This window comes from Rhinichthys klamathensis, unplaced genomic scaffold, assembly GCF_029890125.1.
Source record: "Rhinichthys klamathensis goyatoka isolate OS25496 unplaced genomic scaffold, OSU_Roscu_1.1 h1tg000311l_1, whole genome shotgun sequence".
Taxonomy (NCBI): Eukaryota; Metazoa; Chordata; class Actinopteri; order Cypriniformes; family Leuciscidae; genus Rhinichthys; species Rhinichthys klamathensis.
In genome coordinates, this window is record NW_026606829.1 from 1,405,367 (window position 1) to 1,412,078 (window position 6,712).

Consider the following 6,712-nt stretch of genomic DNA (forward strand, 5'->3'; position numbering starts at 1 on the left):
GCATATTAGAATGGATTCTGAAAGAGTATGTGGCACTGAAGACTGGAGTAATGATGCTGAAAATTCAGCTTTGTCATCACAGGAATCAATTACATTGATTTTAAAATCTATTTAAATAGAAAAAAAATTATTGTAACAATATTTCACAATGTTACTGTTTTTACTGTATTTTTGATCTAATGTATGCAGCTTGGGTAAGCATAAGAGACTTTTTTCAAAAACATTTTAAAAATCTTACCGAACCCAAACAGTAGTGTATATGTTTTTGAATGGACATCAATAGAGAAATGCTATGAATAATTGTTATGTATTAGCCATGACTTACAATTTCCCTACAACAGCATCCTAAGTGCAAAGGGCACCGCCAACAGACAGGATGTCAGACGTGCCTGATATATCTTTGATATTATATGCTGGAGTTCACATTAGAATATGGGTTTAGAAAATGTTACATATGAACTCCTAATGTTCTTCATTTTAAAGCCTTACATATGCTGAACTTTTTATTCAAGTCTGAGTCAAAAATCAGCCAGTTTTAAGGGACATTTAATACAGTAATCAACATTTGAAGTGGATCAAAAAAGTGCATCAAAGTTGTCCTAAAGACAAGAATGGGTATTGTTCAAAATTCATGTATAACTTTGATGAAAGGTTTTGAACCACTTCAAATGTTGACTACTGTAGATCGATTTGTAATTAAACTTGAACAAATTGAGTTGAGTCAGCATCCGTGTGTTAAATCTAATTAAGAGGAGTTAATGGCTCTTAATTACACCCACATAGAAAGAAGGAAATAAACATGAGGATATAATGTTATAAACATTGTTTTCTAATCATGCACCTACCCTATTCATTGAATATTTTATAAAAAATTAAAAATTGTATTAAAATATATAATATCTATATAATTCATAATTTAGATATATAAAATACATTTGGCTAGGTTAATACATTAACTAGTCATTTAAGTTTTCTGGGCTGTCCACAGTGTCTTCACTAAAGTAGAAATGTTATGTATAATACAGGCAGGTTGTAAAGTTTTAAAATGTTATAATATACTGAGTATCAAAAACTAAAATGAATTCATGGTCATATCTCTAATATTTTGTTTTATTTTTGAGTATTCAATATTTTTAGCATTTATTTTTTATCTAAACAAGAACAAATATGTTTTAATTACCAATAATAACACATTTTATCTTAGAAGATCCTTAATATAGGCATTTCAGATATTAAAATTTAGGGTTAGGTTTAGGTTAGGGTTAGGTCACGTATAGACTATTTGGTCACATAAACCATGGTCTGTTGAGGATCAGGCTGATGTCTTAATTAAAGACCTGCACATTTTGGGCTGTTCACCAGGTTATATCACACAGCAGATGCCTGACTGAAAAAAATATATATTTTGCTAGGAAATTTCTTAATAATTGTATTTATTTAATTAAATGTATTGTTTTTATTTTGCCAAACCAATTTGCCAAGATTTTTCCATTTTTAAATGCCTCAAAACGGCAAAGTGTCTCTTTAAGACTCTTAAACTGAATGCTTTCCAACAACATAAAATTATATTATCAGACTATTTTGCATGGATTTAATACAATTTTTCCACTACCGTGGAGAGATGGTATCTTTTTGAACTTTGCGAAGCCTGTGGAAATACCAAGGCCTCACAAAAGATTAAAAAGTGTGGAAGGGGTTTAAAAGACCTCTGAGGAACGGTACCTTTTTGTTGGCCGTTCCATGGAACAATTATGCCTCTGAGTCCTCATCCTAACAAAGAGTGATTCCAAGAACTCTCTTGGTGTTGAAATGGGAAGATACTCTTGACTGGATGTTTGTGCCCTTAATTCTTTCACATCCCAATCTGCCACTGTTAGAGGGAAAGTTAAAGGGGAGTGCATTTGTCACAGACACAAGCTTCTTATTTCTTTCCTTAAAAATTTGTTTCACCTAGTTTAGATACCTCCACCCCACCCCTCTGTTTCCCTGCTGCTTTTCAGTTCATTGGACTTGTTGGGGATTATCCTACTAGCTCAGACAGATTGGAAAGACTCTGTGTTCTCCACACTGTAAGTGTGTTTGTAATATGTCTGTCAGAGAAGTTTGGTTCTTCAAGAAGAGCTGTCTGTGTGCCGTGTAGGCTATGTGTTTGTCTTTGGGGATTTAAAACAGGTTTGTAGCATCTATTACATCTATAAGACTAAGACAGATTCTTGGGAACGTTTGAGACACAATATGATCAGAATCTTTAGATGGGCAAGACAAACTGGATGATGTAATGGATCCTAAACCAATGTTCTTGGTGCTTTACATTATTTATGTGCTTAACAGTGTGTGAGTGCTTAAAAATGGGGAAAATAGTTTGTATTGTCCCCTCCCACCGTGGACCCTGAGAGATGCTGCAAAAACATCAAATTAGCATGAGCTGTAACTCAACTTGACATCTGTAAGGTAGGTCACCGTTTTTGTATTTTGAGGGGTTATTGACTAATAAATTACATCTACCTTTCATATGTGAAGATATTATTTGTACCTGTAAAATCCAAGTGTGTCCGGCGGCGTCTCGCAGTACTACAAACCACGCCCATACTAATTACGCCCCCATAATGTCATTCGGAATGTTATCAGAGCCCCTCCCTCTGAAATAGGCTACTCTTCTTCTACTTCAATTGTTCTTGGTGTTTAAGCTTTACTATCGCCACCTAGTGATAAGGCATACAGATTAAAGTAACACTATGTAGTTTTTCAACCTTCATAATATATTTCCAAGACCCTTGTGATGGCACATCGACTTAAAATAAGTTAAATGACACGTCTGCCATAGCCTGACGTGGTCTGTATCGCTTTTACTGGCACTATGTAACTTCGGGTTTCGGGTAGGAACCCGTGCACAAAAAGAACTACAAAATTCGACTGCTTTACGGCATACGTCACTTCCCCCACCACTTCCTCAAATAAGGCTTGTTTGAGATGAGCAAAATCTGCGCAGAACCGATCACCCGTGATCAGCGCGAGATGCATGCCGGTTAGAAATGTGTCCGAGTGCGGTCCGCCTTGCTCTGATGTCATGCCGACGTATGTCAAAAAACTCTCGCGACCGCAAGGCGCACGTGTCGGATTCTGCAGTCGCGCGCAGTTGCTCTCCACCGACTGCGCTGATCAAAAGCATGATGGGAAACGACTTGCTGACGGCACAGCTTAATGCTCATTGGTTTAAACAACCGTGATGTATTGTTCTCTTTTAAAATGTTTGATTTTAAAACTCTGACATCATGTTTTATGTGTATAAATTATGTGTGGATATTCCCAAACTCTCTGACAGTGCGATCTATGTGATGTAATTTTATTTTTTTAATAAAAACAAATGTCTGTATTAAAGAAAAAATTATTGATAAACATGTAGGCCTATTTAAAATGGAATTAAATAAGTACTTTGGGTGTCTTGTTCATTATATTTTCATATAAAAGCAACAAAACTTAAATTACATCCAGTTTATTAGCAACATCATGCACGAGCGTGAATCCCTGAATCCCGCGATATCCACCTTTGATCTCACAGGTGTCTGATCCACTGCGAGAAGCGAGATCTGTCCGGCATGCCTGCGCTTTTTTCACTCCTCCCCTCACTGCAGCCGCCTACTCTCGACTACATTTCAGGCGAGGCAAGGCGCATCTCAAACAAGCCTATTGTCTGTGGCCATTGCAGACATCCCAAGTCTCCCGGGAGTCTCCTGCGTCTCCCTGATGCCCGCAAGTTAGTTCAGATCTGCCGGAATCTAGAGCGCGCATGCGAGACAGAACATACTGCGCGCATAACATACATAGCGCGAGCACGGCAAAGAGAGAGAGAGCGAGAGACCTTGCGAGTGTGCCTCACGAAAGCTAGTCAACCGGCCACCAGCCGCACCCCCTCCCCCTCCCCCTCCCCCTCCCCCTCCCCCTCCCCCTCCCCCTCCCGTCAACAATCCAGTCACCAAGATATACCTCCCTGAAATGACTTCTTGCAGGTTGGGATGTCTGCCATTGTTGATTCCAAAGCCAGTGCTGGATAAACAGCGAGCGTGCGCGTGCGACAGTCGGCTGCGGAAGGCTAAATTATTTACGACAGCAGTAATGGACAATTCTGCTTCCAACCTGTAGGGCGACCGTTGAGGAAAAATCACATGGTGTTAGATTACCAGACGCCATAGTCGTCCTGTTTGTTTTCATCAGTTTTTAAAGTAGGCTATTTTAATTATGAAACTCTACAGTAAATTTTATTTTTATAGAAGGGGTAGGTTTTTAGCTATAATTACCATGTATTAATTTGATTGTATATTTTATTTTATGTTTTACAACTAGCTGTTATTTCACACTTTATTTACTTTATTTCACGATTCTAAAGCAATATACGCTCGTCTTACAAACATTTCATATATTAAATAAAGAAATAAACATTAATTTACTTCAAAAGATTGTTTTAGAATCAGATAATGACATCCGCGCTTGTTTCTTCGCGGGAGGCGTAACTTGTTGTAGTAGGCAGGCGTAATCTGCAGGGGCGTGGTTTGTAGTACAGCGGGACGCAGACAGACTCTCCTGGTAAAAACGGCGTGGATAACTTGCTTGCAGTTATTCACTGCTCTGTAGAGGACGCTGTTTCTCCCCAACACATGTCCAGAGAGCATTTCTTTCAATAAGATAGCAGATAGAAGGAACTCACAGATAAATATAGAAAAAGTAAAAGATTTTACTTTAATTGAATAGTATGGAAGAAACTGGAACACACCTCAGAACGGTTTTATAGAGGTAAATATATATATAAAATAATAAGATCTGTGATGCGGTTCACCTGAGGTGGTTCTCTGTACTTTTCACTGGTTAATACAGATTAAACGTCCTGTCTCCTTCGGTCCGTTTGAGCTGTCATCAGCCAGCACCCCTTCTTCTGTCCTGATCCCTCTGTCCCGTCTTCTGTACGATCAATGGTGTATCGGCTACGGACAATCACAACAATAAGAGATTAAGTAAAGGTGCCAACTGTCTTGTTTTCTGCTCAGATTATGGCATATGCTACATTGACACAAAAAGATGCTAGTACGATTTTAAGTGATAGCTACAACAACAACAACATAGGTAAGGTAGCCTATGCTGGGACAACTTTGTTGAACATAGTGGAATATTTATGTGACGCAGTAGGCTACACTTTTACGTATAGTGTGGACTTGATACTTCCACACAAAAAAATCACCTTAGAATCATCTGATCAGTTTTGGGTCCTCAGTTTGATCATTTTGTGTTGATGAAGCATTACACATAGCCTATTGTCTTTTTCTAACGCTTTATTATTGATTTTCATATCACAACTTTTGGTGCTACGATTTCCATGGCTCAAAGTGCATTTTGACAGATTGCACGTCGAAAATCACTTTTACTTTCATTTAATAATGCAGCAAACGGTTAGAATTTCTTCTTTTTTACTTTTTAAAAACAAATCTGCATAAATTACTTCACACTTATTGACTGAATAAGCTGTCCTTGACCTACTTTCTCTGTGTTCGAAAAAATGCAAATCTTATCATCTTACATTATTTGTTGTGTGTGTGTGTGTGTGTGTGTGTGTGTAGCCCTTGAAAACAAAATGTCCCCACAAATATGGCAATATCCAAAATCCTTGTCCGTGTGGGTGTTTTTTGAAAATGCAGAAAGTTTTGTGTGATTGGTAGGTTTAGGGGTAGGGTTAGTGTAAGGGTACAGAATATTCAGTTTGTACAGTATAAAAATCATTCTGTCTATGCAAAGTCCCCATAAAACATGAAAACACTACATGAGTGTAGCCTATGTGTGCCCGAGGTGATGGCTTTTATTCAAGTATACAATGCATTTTAATAAACTATGCTAAGAAAAGAACAGAACAACTTGCTGTATTAGAAAGGTTCATAGTCTGCTGATGAAGCTGAAGAGTCAGTTGTGTTGTTGGTCATGGCGTTTAATTTTTAAAAGGTAATAGATATGTTTTGTGTCCATCACTAAGTTATGTTATTTCTGGATTGCAGATCATACAGGAGAACAGAAGGGTAATGTATATTTATCTTTCCCTGTTGATTCAACCCTTATTGTTAACGTCTAATGTTATATTATGTACAGCTTAAAAGTCTATGTGGAAACCATGTTGCGTGTTCATATTTATCTCTAAAATCTTGTTTACAATTAGACTCCCAACTGTGTGCGTAATTCACTTATTTGCCATGGCACTTAGAAGATTAATTGACAGACAAGGCCTATATTTTAACTGTTTTTAGTCTTATTTGTACAGTGAGCTTCCCAACAAGATCAGGGTTTGCATGTAATTAAAAAGGCAGTTGAAACTGATACAAAAATTCAAAAGTCTAGACACACTTGACTAGATTTTACATTTCTCTTATGTACATATTATAAAATCAGGTTATGTAAAATACATACATATAAATTATATGTGTGTGTGTGTGTGTGTGTGTTGGACCGGATAATAAAGGAAAAACGGGCAACAAGTGCCCACCATAGAAACTCATTCAATTAATTTTTGTTTTCATAATTTTGATGACTTTACTATTATTCGAAAATATGTAATAATAAAATAGTGATGAAGTGTATCAGTAAGTGTATCCAACTTTTGACCTGCATGGGTATAAAGATATCAGCGATTCTTTTAAACTAAGGCAGTCCCTCTTAAACCTGACGTCAATTAAGTAAG